The following is a 17414-nucleotide window of genomic DNA, read 5'->3' on the forward strand; positions in this document are numbered from 1 at the left end:
TAACTACCACTACATGAGAAATAAGTGTAATTTTTTAAGCAAAAAATAATGATATATGTACATAAATTAGGATGGTTTTTGTAGGTGCAAAGAATTATTGATGAATGGTCTATGGTTTATGAAGTTAGATTTGTTTTTGTACTATTAAGGATATTCTCTTATCTTTTTGAGTAAAGAATTAATTCATTTTAGGGTGTGTGATTGTCCCTCTCAATAAGTGTCTCTCCCAAGAATCGAACACTTGAACTTTTAGTCATTTTAGGGATCTAGCAAGACCTTACACCATTAGATCAACGCTTTATTAGTAGGGATGGCAAAAACACGTATCTGTGGTTAAAACCCATATGAGCACGGGTACATGTCACAAACAGGTACCTGTGAGTTTTACAAACGGATTTTTAAAAATACACGTCGTATATATGGGTGAGTATGAGTATTATCAGTGACAAATCTTTGATCTAAAATTTAGAGGGGACGATAATATCTAATTACAATTTATAATTAACATTACTTGGGTAACAAAACATATAAAGAAATATATATAACTATTTCAATGTTTCAAAATAACATATTAACTCTAAATAATAATAATCAACAATTAAATACGATAAATAAAAAATATACATTCACTAAAATATTCTTCATTCTTTTAAATACTTAAAGTCATTGATAATTGAATTAAAGGTAAATATTTTAGGTATTTTTATGTGCAAGAAATTCTTCTTTTATCTTACTATATAATTTTTTTGTTATATTTGTTGTAGAAAATGATCTTTTCGTAGTAGCTAAATCATTATAATTAAGATAAGATAAACAACTCATTCAAGCAAAAAATATGCATTCGATTTCTCCGTATTGTCAAAGTTATACTTAATTCAGAGATGATCGAGAGTTTTACAAACACGAATGACGAACGATATCAACAATGTTAAATTGACATTTGAAGCTAATATTCTCTTGCTCACTAAGATATATATGGTGGAATTTTTTCACAAAAATACATACATTATCAATATTAAATTATTTATAAAAATCCTTAGGATATTAGAACTTTTGCTGCAAAGTTTGACAAAGGCAATTTTCAATCCTTATAATTTATTTTGTAACTATAATCATTACGAATTCAAATGAAACCATAGTGAGGAAAGAACCGCTCTGATACCATGTTGTAACGCCCCGAACATTACTCCAACAATATTGTCCAAAAATGGGCAAAAAAAAATTGTAATGTAAAACTTCTTCATTTACATTTGACTCCTTTTCAGGACATCACGTTAAGTAACCTAAAATATGGAAAAGACAACAATAGTTACATAGTGATAACCAAAATCCACTTTATATATATATATATATATATATATATATGTATGTATATATATATATGTATATATATATATATGTATATATATATATAAATATAAGAGAATTTGATTCATTATCTATAACTTAAGGACCATATAAATTACATTGTATATATTTATCAAGATAAAAAAATATGAGCCTCAAAAAATATTTTTATTTGGGTGTATATAAAAAAGTAAAATAATATTTTAATAAATTAAAAAAAAGGGACTAATTAGGTGTTTTCAGAGGTGTCAAAACAGGCTACTCGGATGGGTTCGGGGTAGCACAAATCTGGTTTGGGTTAAACCGGATCGGGATAAAAATTCCAGATATATTTTATACATATCAAAATGTAGCTCAAATCCTCCCTAAGCGGGTTGTGGCAGGCTGGCCCGCATAATAATAAAAAATATTTATTTAAATTTTAATAAATTTACTCTATTTAAACTATATATATATATATCATTTGATATTAAAGTATAACTTTTTTAACACGTGTTATGATCAATGTAACCACACTTATAGATCTAATGTCTTGTGTTTAAGATAAGACATGATGTCAAGTCCATGTATATGATTTTTAACATAACTCAGACAAAATATCTTGTTTCTATTAGACTCTGATCTATTTCCCTAACATAATATTATTTGTAACTTTACTTTAATATATAAACATTTGGATACTATCAAAATATTATTACTTTAATTTATAGTAAGAATATTATAGACTCGAGTTTAGAATAAATTATATATGTCAAAGTATAATCAGTATTGTAGTATATGATCGTTATTTTTTACTTCCAGTATGAAGATCATTTATATGCTATATTTATCAAGAATTTTAGTGTGAACTATTATGTTAAATTTAGTTGTATAAAGTTCTCTATGGTAAACAATTATGTTGTCTTTTAGTTTTGTTTTAAAAATTATTTTATTTATTATGTTTTTGTTGCAGAGGTTAAATCTAATTAAATACACAATTAAGAAATAAAAAGTGGAATATATATGGTTTAATGTTTCTTATTTGATTTGATACACTATATTGGTATTGTGTTCAAAAGGATATTATGCATAATAAGAATAATAATATAATACTTAACTTTATAACATTATTGTAATTTATAAATATTTGTTATAGACATTACTCTATTTTTTATTCAAAGCTCATAACACAATATTTATATATAATTTTTATCATAAGTTATTTTGTAAGATAATTTTTACCTAAGACTTATTATCAAGTAAAATGTCCCAAAAAAATAAAAATAAAAATAAAAATAAAAAAGTGGGTAGGCCGAACCTACCGGTCCGGTTTTAATATAGTCTGTCTGTGCTAAAAAGTTCAGATTCAATAAAAAATATCTAAAATGATATCAAAGCCCTATAACTTTTTAGGCTTTGGCCCGCCTGAGCCCACCTATTTTACACCTCTAGGTGTTATTGATGTTTAAAAAAAGTATACACATATCTGAAGTTTTGTCCTAAATTATACTACATTTTTTTAAAAGTAGAGAAAATATGTTTAAAGTTACCATTTCCATATTATTCTCCTATTTAGCTAACTGCATTACACATATTTTTAATTTTCATATTATCATTAATTAAATAAAAGCATTAATATGTTTATGAAATACAATTTAACATTAAGTGTATATATATTATTGGCCGAACAAATATATATACTTAATTTAAATTTAAACTATGTGACTTGTTAATATTTTATTTTTAAATTATTAAAACGTAGAAAGTTTATAATATTAAATACTAAAAGTTAACCATTTAAATAAGATGTGAAAGCAAATAATTTGCGTTTCAAATAACTTTTAATAGTAAACTGGTTAAATTTGTAATTTTCATGTCGACTTTTTTCTTTGAGGATATGTTTTCAATGTAATCATGTTCCAACCAAATACAACTTGTAGATTAAGTTAGAACTTAAAACAATTTACGTGTTTGTATTTATGTTGTTTTCTTTAAAAAGAAAACATTATTGAATTAGCAATAAATGGATACATATCCTCCATTTAAGTATTTATAAATACTTATCCTCCAAATAAATAAAAAATAGCAATAAATGGATACTATATTTATATCCTGAAAAGGAACCAATCAACCCTTATTATATATTAAATAAATAAGAATGAATGACAATTTGCACTTATATTTGAGTATCCACGTGGGACTCTCTTTTAACACATGGACAAGACCAAGGAGATTAAACCTAGAATATTGGTAATAAATATATAAGTTTATAAGACATGTGTAATATCCGAGCATTGTTAATATAAAAATTTGTATATTATTATTGTATCATTCATTATTCATTTATATTATTTTATTTTATTTAAAAAATTAAATAATAATCAAACATGAATGATGGATAATACAATAATAATATATAAAATTCATATTTTGACATACATGCCGAAAAACATGGATGCATGACTTCAAGATGTTTTACTCTTATGTGTCAAATTTATTTTTTATGTACCAAAAAAAGAAGATGATAGGCTATTCATTATATATCCTTAAAAAAGTCAAGCAGATCATGATCAGGCAATTCGAATACTTACTTGTGTAAAGTCTAAAGTGACCCTTCTCAATAACAAAAAAAAAAGTGACCCTTCTCAATAACAAAAAAAAGTGACCCTTCTTAATAATAATTAAAAAAATGACCTTTCTCAATAAAAAAAAAAAAAAGTGACCTCTCTCAATTTTGAATTAGGATCTTCTCTATTAACGAGAGATAAATCCTTAAAAAAATAAAAGAAAATATGCAATTACCTCTCTACTAATATAGAGGTAGGAATATGATGGCAATGAGTATGAATCAATTCGGGTAATGTATTACCCGGACCCATCGCGTTGCATTATTTTTAGACCCAAACTCACCTCAGACCCATGTTGATATCCGTTGGGTCTATTACCCACAGATTCTTGGGTACCCAGTAGATATCCGAGTAGCCACAAATTCAAAAATATTAAAAAGTAATTTATGTAATTGTGTATTTGTTTCGATAATCTTATATGTTATTTAGGCAATCAACAAGAGAAAAAAAATTATAAAACATAATTTAAATTGACTACAACTCATTTTACTCAAACAGACATACAAAACAAAGTCACAACTTTAAAACTATGATGTAAAATTGATTTAATAAGAATTGTTTAATCAACATAACATTAGATTATTATCCATATGAATTAACAACATAACATCACTTCAACCTCCTTACTAATATAACAACAGTATTTAACAACATAACAATCACATTTATGAATTAATATAATATTACAATTATGGATTGATAATATAACATTACAATTATGGTCAATATGATATTACAATTATGTTGTTATATATAGATTTAGAAAGGAATAGCGAGTCTAGGTACCTCATTACCCGGACCTAGACCCATCCAACAGCTGATTTCAAAATCTTGGGTCCCAATTAACTATGAGTCCAAAAATATGGACCTACACCTGACCCGTTGTGGATACTTGCAAGCCCAAGTAAACATTGTCATCTCTATATAGAGGATCCTAACTCCTGAACTTTGTTGTTATATAAATTACTCATTCTTTTTTTTAATATACGGAAATAACCCCTAATATATATATATATATATATATATATATATTGACTATATTTGTATAGATGGTGAGTGAAGTCTATTAAATAAACGAAAAAAAAGTTGATGGATGTAATCTACTATCTTATCTTCTTATATCTTCTATATAAGAAAAGAAAGTACTATTGAAATTACTAAATTAGATACTCTACATTTGTGACAAGTGTATAAAATAAATGGCATTTTTGTCAATATGAGGGGTTGCTAGAATTACTTATATGTTTATATCATTATATTATTTAATTAAAAGATAATAATGATAAATATATTCACGAAAAAATATAAGTCCTTTTGTTAGGATGATATAAAAATAATAAATCAATTATGAGAGTCTTTCTACTATTGTGTGGATAATTACAAGGAAAAAAAATCTCATCAAATCCTAATCTAATCTGTTTTTCAAATTGATTAGAAACATTATCTCATCTGAATAGTTCATCTAAGTCATTCAATATAACAAAATAAGATATAACAATAATATTGAAATTAATACTCAATGATTTTAAATATTATTAGTATATTTGAAACTACAAATTAATACAGGTACACATAAGATAAATTATAAAATCAAGAATTTGTATATAAATCAAATACTATAAAACTTAATGAGCCACAATATGAATTAATATAATAATAGTCTTATTTTTATTAAAATTATTGGAAAAATATGTCCTTTATTTGATTTTATTTTTATTTTGTAATTCACTCTTCTACCTCTATTTTATTAAGAGCAATTATTATATATACAAATTTGTATACATTATAACACATATTTGATTTATATTTTGTGTGAACTATTTTTTATTCTTTACTTTTAGGGAACGTTCATTATAGATATATTTTGTTTGAGGTTTAGTGCTTGCTTCTAATATTGAAATTTGCAATGTTACTATTACAATATTAAAACAATAATAACAAGAAGTATAACATAAATACAATATTAAAGATACTACATTAAGAATATTAAAAACCATAATAAATTTTGAATATATATTAATATAACATATGAGAATATAATGAATATGAATTTTTAGAATATTTAATTACTATCATTATATTGTTTGATTAAAAAATAACAATGATAGATATATTTATAGGAAAATATAAGTATTTTTACTATGAATATATAAAAATAATAAATGAATTATAAGAAATTTCTTTGTATTTTGATTAAAATTATGAAAAAATATCATGTCAAATACTAACATAATATGTTTTTCGAATAAATTAGAAACATTATCTCATCCTAATAGCTCATCAAATTTTTTATAATAATAAAATAACATAAAACAATAGTGTTAAAATTAATACTAAAGGATTTGAAACATATATTTCAAACTAAAAGAAATAACAATTGCACATAAGATGAGTTATAAAATCAAGAATTTGTATATAAATCCAATAGTATAAAACATAATGACCCACAATCTAAATTTACTATAATAATATTATTATTTTTATTAAAATTAATGAAAAATAATATGTACTTGATTTAATTTTATTATGGTCATGTAAATGATTTTTCTAACTCTATTTTATTAAAAGCAATCATAAGATATATATAAAGTTGTATGCGTTATAACACATATTTGATTTATATTTTGTTTGGATTATTTAAAAAAAATTAATTGTGGGCAACACTCATTATTGATATATTTTATTTAGGGTTTAGTACTTGATTCTAGTATTGCAATGATATTATTGCAATATTAAAATAGTAATAATATGAAATATAATTTTAAAAAAATATTAGAGATAGTAGATTAACAAATGTTTCAACCATAATAATTTTTGAATTTTATTTCTTTGTATTCAGTTTAGAATCAAATATTAATAATGTGTATTTTAAACTAATCTTATTTTAGAATCAACTAATAGTAAGATTATGAATTTATTGATGATTTTTTAATTAATAGGATAGCGATGTGCTTTTCACTTCTTTATATAGTTTCATGCCCTTTATCTTCAAATAGAGCAATCTCAAGTATAACCAAGTCTTTAGCTATCTCTCAACCACTAACATTCCTTTTTCCAAGTGAGTTTGTGCATCATCTTATCTATATTGTTATTTTTTAAATATTTTCAAATTTAATTAATTTTTTCCACATTTTAATGGAAACATCACGCCCATTTGCTATTATTATTTCCCTAAATTTAATTAGTCTTCTATTTCAAATTTATGAGCTTAAATATAAACTAGCAACCTCCAAAATTACACTCCATGATATTTAACATACAAAAAACTCTTTTTCCTTTTATTATACAACCTTAAAATTTAATTCTTTATAATCATACCAACAATAAAAAAATTTGTCCGTGCAAATGCACTGGTATTCTACTAGTTAACATAAACTTCAAGGAGTATTTGTGTAACTTACTTTTATTTATTTAATTATACATTAACTATGATAAATTAATCATTTTGTAAATTTCATAAAAAAATTGATTATGAAATTATATTTTGTGTCTTGAATTTATCAATTAATTATACATCTCTTTAAAATATTGATGCAATTTATAATAAATAAATAAAAAATTATAATTTATCATGATTTTGCTCCCTTTGTATTATGTGTCACTTGTCAAGATAGAATTGTGACTAGATAAGTTTTTGCAAATATTACATTATTAAATATGACAATAATCATTTATTTCAACTTAATGGAGAAACTAAAATTTAACTTTCATTGGATCAATCAACTTGTCCTGTCTTCATTTATTACTTTCTCAATTATTTTCAAAATATACTAAAAATATTTAAATAATAAGATAAGTTTAAATATTTTTCTTTTTCTTAATTGTGATATTTTATTATAAAAATACGTTATTTTATTTTATCTCAATTTGTATATTCTATCTTTAGTCATCACCAATAAGTCTTAAAATAATAATAATAAAATGATAATTCTTGCACTATTATTTCACTTAAATAACTTCTTGGTTCTAGTCTTATATCTTTAACGACAACTAATTAAGTGTGAGGAATAAATTAAAGTATATTGAGATTGATTTTCTGGATACTTATGAGCCATCATTTATTTTACAAAAAATATATCTGCCACTTATAATGGTCACAGAGAAGAAATTATACAATTTTATCTAATCATCAAAGGATTTTTACTAAATATGGTAAATTATATGGAGTTAAGTCCAAGTAATATAAGAGTCAAAATATCTTCATTGTTTTTTGTTCCTTTCAAAATACATCTAATTGATGTTGCTTTAATACAAAAATAGAAGAGTGACTTACAATCAAATTCTTTATAATCAATAATCCTAGCTAATGTATAATGAATTAATTATGAGAAAATTACAATCACCCTATGAAGTTTAACTTTATTATATTGATCACATTTTTTTGTTTAAAAATTACATTCATCTCCCTTATAAGGTTGATCATTTTAATATATATCAATTGGGAGCAATTTATGCAAATGCAAAAATTTGAGAGTGATTTATACGATTTTACTAAAATTCATGGATTATTTGTTTAATTTACTCATAGAAAAAATTATGACCTTGATTACACCATTAACACCAGATCAAGAGGTATAAAAATGTTAAATCTCCCAAAAAAAAAATAAATAAATAAACATGTTAAATCTGCCAAATAGTTCAGATAATTTATTTAATATAAACTTATATCATTCATATTTTATACTTTTTCCATTATATCATCATTCATACTTTCTCAAGCAAATATCACAACTCCATTATTTCCTCATATATCTAAATATACTTTGTAATAGGTTATAGATAAATTCTTAAATACCATACCCCATGCACCACGTTCAACTATAGATAGATTTTTAGGTATACTTGATTAATACCCTTACCAAGGTTGAGTAACATATTTAAGGGTATATTTAGTAGTTGATAAGTGGTGGTGAACAAGTTGGGTTTGGAACCCCACAAGAAGTAGAGATCCTTCTAGCACCGGGAGAGCTAATATACTGCTTTAGGTTAGGGTCTTTAAGGTACCCACATAAGCATGGTATTTGTTCCCTTATCTTCTGGCAACAAATGCTTGGAGGTGGAAGATTTCTAGTGATTGCTTGAAAACAAGGGCTTAACTCCTCTGGGATACAATTAACAGCATCAACTTTGAAGGACAATTCCATAAGAAGCAGTAACACTAGCACCATTCCACACACAACATAGACCTTCTTCATCATTGTTCTTTGTCTTTGGCTTTTGTGACTACACACAACACAAGTGTTTGTGTAATAACTCAGTGTAGGGATGAGTTGAAAGTGAGATTCTGAGTCAGTTTATATAAGCTGAGGGTAGAGGGTTTGATTTGGTGTTCAATAAATGATCAAATTGTTTATTGATTGATGCATTAAAGGCTAAGGCCCCACAAAGACTTTGAAATTGAGCTGTAATTGTTTTGCAATAACTTCACTCATATATCATGGCAATAGCATTGAGTGTGTTATAATTGGCAATTTAGTACTCATATACTATCTATACTACTATATAAAGGTAAAACATATTTAAGGGGTATTTAGGTAATTAAATAAACATAATTTTTGTGTTCTTATTGTGTTTTTACTACTATTAATTATTTCCATGTTTGCAATTTTATCCATTTGTAGCATCTCATTAATAACTATAATAAACTTCCACATGTTTTTTTATTCTTTTCCATCGATGCATCACTATTATTCTATACATTCTTCTACTTCTATTCTCTCTCTTAATCACCCTAAGAAGAAAAACTTTTACCAGAACGAGAAACATCCAATAACACATTTATTGAAAATTTATGTACACACTTGATACCAGAAAAGCAAGAATGTGAGTCGAAAGACACATTGTATCGATCAACACATTAGACCATATAAATTACAAAAGAATTGTATTCACTAAGTGTATGAGTTTTATACAATGTCATCATCTTATCTAGTATCTACCATTCATAATTAAACATAATTTACTAAGCAATGGATTATATATCAAATATGTATAAATTTCTAGTATGATGGTATATATATATATTCTATAAATTAATTATGATGTTGCATATCCTCCTTAATGAAAAATACATGGCCTTCCCAAAATGTTTCTTTACAAAGTAAATAAAAAATAAAAAAATACATAAAATTAAATTAAATTAAAACACTCATCTAATAGTTTATTTTTTACAGAAAAATGTATATACTGACTGTATATGATTTTTATAGACTGTCAACATATCATTCACCTTTTATATTTTATTATCTTTGATTTTTTTTTTTAAATTACAAACGAATGATAGATGATATAATAATTGCGTATAAGTCTTTACATTAACACTGCATAAATATTACAAGTTAATACATCATCTACCATTCATGTTTAATCATAATTGACTCTTTAAAAAGGTAATAAAAAAGGAATAGTGAATGATGTATTGAGCGTGTATAAATATTTACAACGATAATGCATAAATAATACACTTATGAAATTAATGTTTTTCTCTCTCTCTCAATACAATCATAATTGAAATGTGAAATTTTTAATTCTTACTATTTACTATTGTGAAGTTTTTAATTCTTATCATTTACTATTGTGGAATTTTTAATTCTTATCGTTTACTACTTTAACTTTAATCTGAGGCAGTATATTTAACACATTTTTATATCTTTATGGACCAAAAATGTATTTCTTAATTTGAGCAATACTATCACTAACAAAACATGAGACACTTTTTAATTTCCCTCCACAAAAAATGAAAAATATTCAATTTGAATATTTAACAATTAACAGTAAAAAATATGCACGGGAAAAACATGAAAGAGTAGGATAACAAATGATTTGCCTTCTCTAAGACCAAAATTTGTACACTAATAACATTTATATAAAAATATAAAAGAGAAATGAAATAGAAATAAACACAATATCATATAAAATATCAATTTTGGTGTACAAATAAGTAAGCAATCAACATGGGATTGGTGTAGTGGTTTAAGGCACTGCTAGATCATGAGGATGACTAAAAGATTAAAAGCTCGATTCATGGGAGCAAAACTTGTTGGGAAGGGAAGTCACAAACCCAAAAATGAATTAGTTCTTTACCTATAAGGTGATGGAATATCATTGGTAGTACCAAAAAAAGTAAGTTAGGTAACCAACTAGCTAATCGGGTGAAACATGCACTTTATATAGTGACATTTTACTTTTTTGGTGCAACGAAGAGTATCATTCACCCTTTAGGTTTATACAAGTCAATGCATCATCTACCATTCATGTTCAATCACAATTGACTGTTCAAGCATGTAATAAAAATGAATGATAAATAATATATTGAATGTGTATATATCTTTACACCAATAGTGCCTAGATAATGCACTTATGAATTTAATGTATTTTTTATCTCTCAATACATTCATAATTGAAGTGTGAAAATTTTAATTCTTATCATTTACTATTGTGAAATTTTTAATTCTTATCATTTACTATTTTTACTTTAATTTGAGGTACTACATATTTAACACATTTTTATATCTTAGTGGGGCCAAATATGTATTTCTTGATTTGAGCAATACTATCACTAACAAAACATGAGACACACTTTAATTTCCCTCCACAAAAAATGAAAAGTATTCGATTTGAATATTTAACAATTAACAATAAAACAATATGCCTGGGGAATAAACGAAGGAGTATGATTTCAAATGTTTTGCCTTCCCCAAGACCAAAATTTGTATACTCATAACATGTATATAAAATAAAAAAGAGAAATGAAACATAAACAAACACAATATCATATAAAATATCATTTTTGGTGTACAAATAAGTAAGCAATCAACGTGGTATTGGTGTAGTGGTGCAATGCCCGATTAGATCAGCGGGATGACCAAAAGATTATATGTTCAGCGAAACTTCTTGAGAGGGGCAGTCACGAACCCCAAAAAGTATTAGTTCTTTACTTGTAATGTGAGGGAATATCCTTGATAACTAAAAAAGGAAGTTAGGTAACCAACTAGCTATAAGGCGAAACAAGCACTTTATAAAGTGACATTTTACGATTTGAAAAGTCAATTGTGATTAAAGGTGGTCATTCAACCGCATTTTTTAGAACAAAACTTTTAAAAACAAGGCAGAAGATAACCAATAACGCTCATTAAAACAAACACTTTTATATTAAATAGGCGGATATAACATCAACACCTCAATCATGAACGAGCATTATTGAATTAGCATTGGCTTGAATGAGTATTTTTTAACAACACACCATTAACCAAGTGCTGTTAATTTATATCAAATCAACAGCGCAATATTTAGAGAGCTTTGTTGAATATAACATAGTAACAACACTTTCTTAAATGAGCAATGTTGCTAGGATACGACATTTAAGCATCAAAAGTTGCTTAAAGAGCGTTGTTGAAGATGACATATCAATAACATTCTCTTGAGTGAACGTTGTTGAAGTTGTAATATCAACAATGCTCTCTTGATTAGCATTGTTGAAGATGTCATATTAACAAAACTTTCTTAAATGTAAGCTATTGATTTGATATAGTGTTTAAATATGAGAAAAATTAATAGTGGAGTATTTGACCTAAACGATATTCTCTCATTTATACGTCTATTTGTTTCTATGCATATTCTTTGTTTCGTTGCTTCTTGATATGAGTTGCACATGTGCCAATGATAATCTTGAAATTTTGGCAACATATATAAGTGTTTAATTTGTGGTAATCTTAAAAAATTTGCTCTTGTTTTACAATATATCTCATTAAATATTCCTCATGGTGTACTAATATGTGTATGTGATTTTTAGAATATATGTGTTGTTGATAATTGTATATGCATGAAACAATAATGCATGCTCTATGGCAAGTGTTGTTGTATTAATAATATACAACAACGTCCTTTTATACGATGTTGTTGCATATGATTAATACAACAATGCTAACATATAATAACACTCATTGGAGGTAGTGTTGTTGTATATAAGACATACAACAGCACCTGTATAAGTGTTGTTAAAGCATGTCGTATTCTACTATGCTTAAATAGACAACGCTCAAAAGTGTTGTTATATATCTAAAATACACGCTTTTAAACTACAACTCTGTCGTAGTGGATATTCACTTTATGCATTTGAGTGGATAGAGATTTACGGTGCAGAGTTAGAAATACATATTATTTTTGGTTCTGGCCGTCCTCGGATGCTTTTGCCTTGTCACGAAGCATCTCGCTAAAATTCCTCATTATGGAGTAAGATGATTAGTATGAGAATATATTATTTTTTTATTACAATAATTGTGTTTGGAAGAATTGTTGATGAATGGTTTGCGGTTTATGAAAATTGAGTTTTTTTGTACAATCAATGGTAATCCCTCGCCTTTAATTATATATAATTAATGATAAAAAAATATTAACTATGTATGAAATCACCCGTTCAGATCAGACGGTTTAATAACATTGGTCATTACTTCAAATTCGTTTAAAATTCATCAAATCTCATTTAAAGGGAATCAAATAATTATTGTAATTATCAAATAATTGTTGTAATTATCAAATACTGTAATGGATTATTCCTTTAATTTTCTTATATGTTTTTAAAAATTAATGTCAAATTATTTCCTTACCATATTTTTGAACATTAATCTGATATGAGTATCGTACATCATAAATGATTTTGAAGGACCAAGTTTTACGGTACTAATTTTAGTACTATATGATTTCATAACTTCTCTTGTTACAGTTTTGCATAAATCAAAAATATATTAGATACTCTAAATTTTAGTGAAATATATTTAATTAAAACATACATACTATACATATACTACTATATCTAACGTGTAAAAACATAAATATTAGTTAGACTAAACAATAGTATATTGTAAACCAACAGAAAAAATAAATCTAATTTTATCCTAAACGTGAACACAAAGAATAATAGTTACTCAAATCATTATAAACAATTGTCTATGTATCCAAGAGATAGAACCTAACATAAACTTCCACATGAATATCTTATCAGACAGATTACCCATAAATGGCATAACCATGTCAATAATGATGGAGTTATGAAGAAAATGTGAGCTATATGAAGAGTTGATTGATGGAGTTATAAAGAAAATGTGGGTTAAGAAGAGTGATTTTTGGAGTCTTTTATCTTGCATGAAGTAGGGAGCTTTTAGAGGAAAATTTTGCATAAGGTGTTGACTGCTAACACATGTACCCAGCTGATGTGACAATAGAGGTTATATGTGTATTCGCACGAGACGTTATCAATAATTTTGGACACTAAAATTAGAAAAAAAAACACTACAATGCTCCCTACATCACCTGGAGATAGATGATTGTAACATATTGGTTATTCAAATCAAAATTATTATAAACAAAATCCAATTAGAAAAAAAAATGAAATAAAAAAAGTCAATAAAAAAAATTAAAGAATAAATATAAAAATGTAGTAAAGAATCAGAAAAATGGGTTTGTTAAACAATAACATAAACAAGGAAAAAACGATAGTGGTAGAAAAGATTTAACAATAAATAGATATAGTATTTATCCTGAAAAGGAACTACTCCACCCCTATTATATGTCTTAAACAAATAAGAATGGATGACAATTTGCACATATATTTGAGTATCCATGTGGGACTGTCCTTTAAGATATGGACAAGACCAAGAAGATTATACCTATAATATTTTTAATAAATATCTATAAGTTTATAGAGAATTGTGTATTATTTATAAATTGTCAGTATAAAAATTTATACATTATCCATTATCCATCATTCATTTGTATTACTTTAGATAACAAAAAACAATATTGGTGGAAGGCTCTTTGGTTTCCCACTGGACCATTTGGCACATAAGGAACAAATACATTTTTAATAATATGAGGTTCAATTTAGATGATATGATGAAACTTATTTTTTTGAATTCTTTAAGCATTCTCAACGCTCGCTTTTCATTGTTCTCTTATTCTTTTATCGATTGGGTGAGATACCCTTCAAATTGTCTATCTCTTTGTTAATTATGGGATTGTATGAATAGGAGTATCATTTGTTCTCCTAATTACTTTATCTCTTGTTTAATAAAGATTTCATTGTTGATAAAAAAATAACTAGTTAAGTGTGTGGAATAAATTAAAGTATATTTAGATTGATTTTGAATTTGAGTTTCTGGAATCCGTCATTTATTTTGAAAACAAATATATCTGCCAATTATAATGGTCATAGAGAAGAAATTATACAATTTTATATACTCCCTAAAGGATTTCCACTAAATATGGTATATCATATGGAGTCAAGTCAAGTAGTATAAGAGTCAAATGATATTTATGTTTTGGTCTTTTAAAAAATATATCAATAATTTTAAAGATGTATTATTTTAATAAATAAAAAAGAGAAGAGTGATTTCATAATCAAATTCTCTATATAAATTTATAATTTATCAATAATCCTACCTAATGTATAATGAATTAATTATGAGAAAATTACAGTGACACCCCTTCAAATTTAACTTTATTATATTGATCATCTTTTTTTTTGTCTAAAAATTACATTCATCTCTCTTATAGAGGTGATCAGTTTAACATATATCAATTGAGACCAAATTATTATGCAAGTGCAAAAATTGAGAAAAATTTATAAAATTTCACTAAAATTTAGGGATTATTAATGTAATTTAATCATAAACAAAATTATGACCTTGATTGCACCATTAACACCAGATCAAGATCTATAAAAATGTTAAAACACCCTAAAAAATAAAATTAAAAAATAAACATGTTAATCTGCCAATCAATTCAGATAATTTCTTTAACATAAACTTATATAATTCATATTTTATACTTTTTCCATTATATCATCATTCATACTTTCTCAAGCAAATATCACAACTCCATTATTTCCTTATACATATATGCTCAGTAACAAGTAACAGGCTATAGATAAATTCTTAAATAAATACCCCACACACCATATTCAACTATATTATATTAATACCCTTGCAAGGGTTAAGTGACCTATTTAAGGGTATGTATGGTGGTTAACAAGTTGGGAAGGGAACCCCACAAGAGGAAGTGACCTTTCTAGCACCAGGAGAGTTAACATACTGTCTCAAGTTAGGGTCTTGAAGGTACCCACATAAGCATGGTATTTGTTCTCTCAACTTCTGACAACAAATGCTTGGAGGTGGAATATTTGAAGTAATTGCTTGAAGACAAGGGCTTAACTCCACTGGGTTACAATTCACAGCATCAACTTTGAAGGACAATTCCACAAGAAGCAGTAACACTAGCACCATTCCACACACAACATAGACCTTCTTCATCATTGTTCTTTGTCTTTGTCTTTGTCTTTTGTGACTACACACAACACAAGTGTTTGTTTAATAACTCAGTGTAGGGATGAGTTGAAAGTGAGATTCAGAGGCAGATTATATAAGCTGAGGGTAGAGGGTTTGATTTGGTGTTCAATAAATGATCAAATTGTTTATTGATGAATGCATTAAAGGCTATGGTCCCACAAAGACTTGGGAATTGAGTTGTAATTGTTTTGCAATAACTTCACTCATATATCATGGCAATAGCATTGGCCATTGTGTGTGTTATAATTGGCATTTTCATACTAAATTTTTCTACTAATCTTCTTACATATAAGAAAGTGATATATATCAGTTGTAAATTAATAATTAATAAATAAATTATCAACTTCTGACTTTTTTATGGGTATGAGGATTAGTAGGAATATATCATTTTCTAATATTCATATAAATTAGAGAGAGAAAATGTATTCACTGAGTGTATGAATTTTATACACCGTTATCATATTATCTATAATTCATATTTAATTATTATTTACTAAACAATCCAAATGAATGATAGATTATATATCAAATATGTATAAATTTGTAGTATGACAAAATATATATAAATTACACTCTATAAATTAATAAAGATGTTGCATATCCACTTTAATGAAAACAATACCCAAATATTTTCTTAAAAATGAAAATAAAAAAGTACATAAAATAAAAAATTAAAACACTCATCTTATAGTTCATTTTTTTTAAAATAAATGTATCTACTTACTATAATTTTTATATACTATTACTAGATATTTACCTTCTATATTTTATTATTATTGATTTTTCAAAAATATTAAAAATGAAAAGTATCTAATATAATGATTGTGTATAAAGTTTTATAATGTGTTATTCTCTTTCTTAAATTACATATAATTAACTTTCAAGTAAATTTAGAAAGAATCATAGGAAAAAATAAAATGAGTGTAAAACCTATACATTGATAGTATAAAGATTTATGTACATGTAATTTATCATTCACTATTCATTTAGATTACTTTTTGAAAAGTCAACTATAATTAAATATCAATAATAGATGATACAATGTCAGTATATAAAACTCATAAACTATCAGTGTACATCATTTTCACAAAATAAAAATAAGATATGTTTTGAGAATGTA

This window comes from Lupinus angustifolius, chromosome LG08 (genome assembly GCF_001865875.1).
Source record: "Lupinus angustifolius cultivar Tanjil chromosome LG08, LupAngTanjil_v1.0, whole genome shotgun sequence".
NCBI lineage: Eukaryota > Viridiplantae > Streptophyta > Magnoliopsida > Fabales > Fabaceae > Lupinus > Lupinus angustifolius.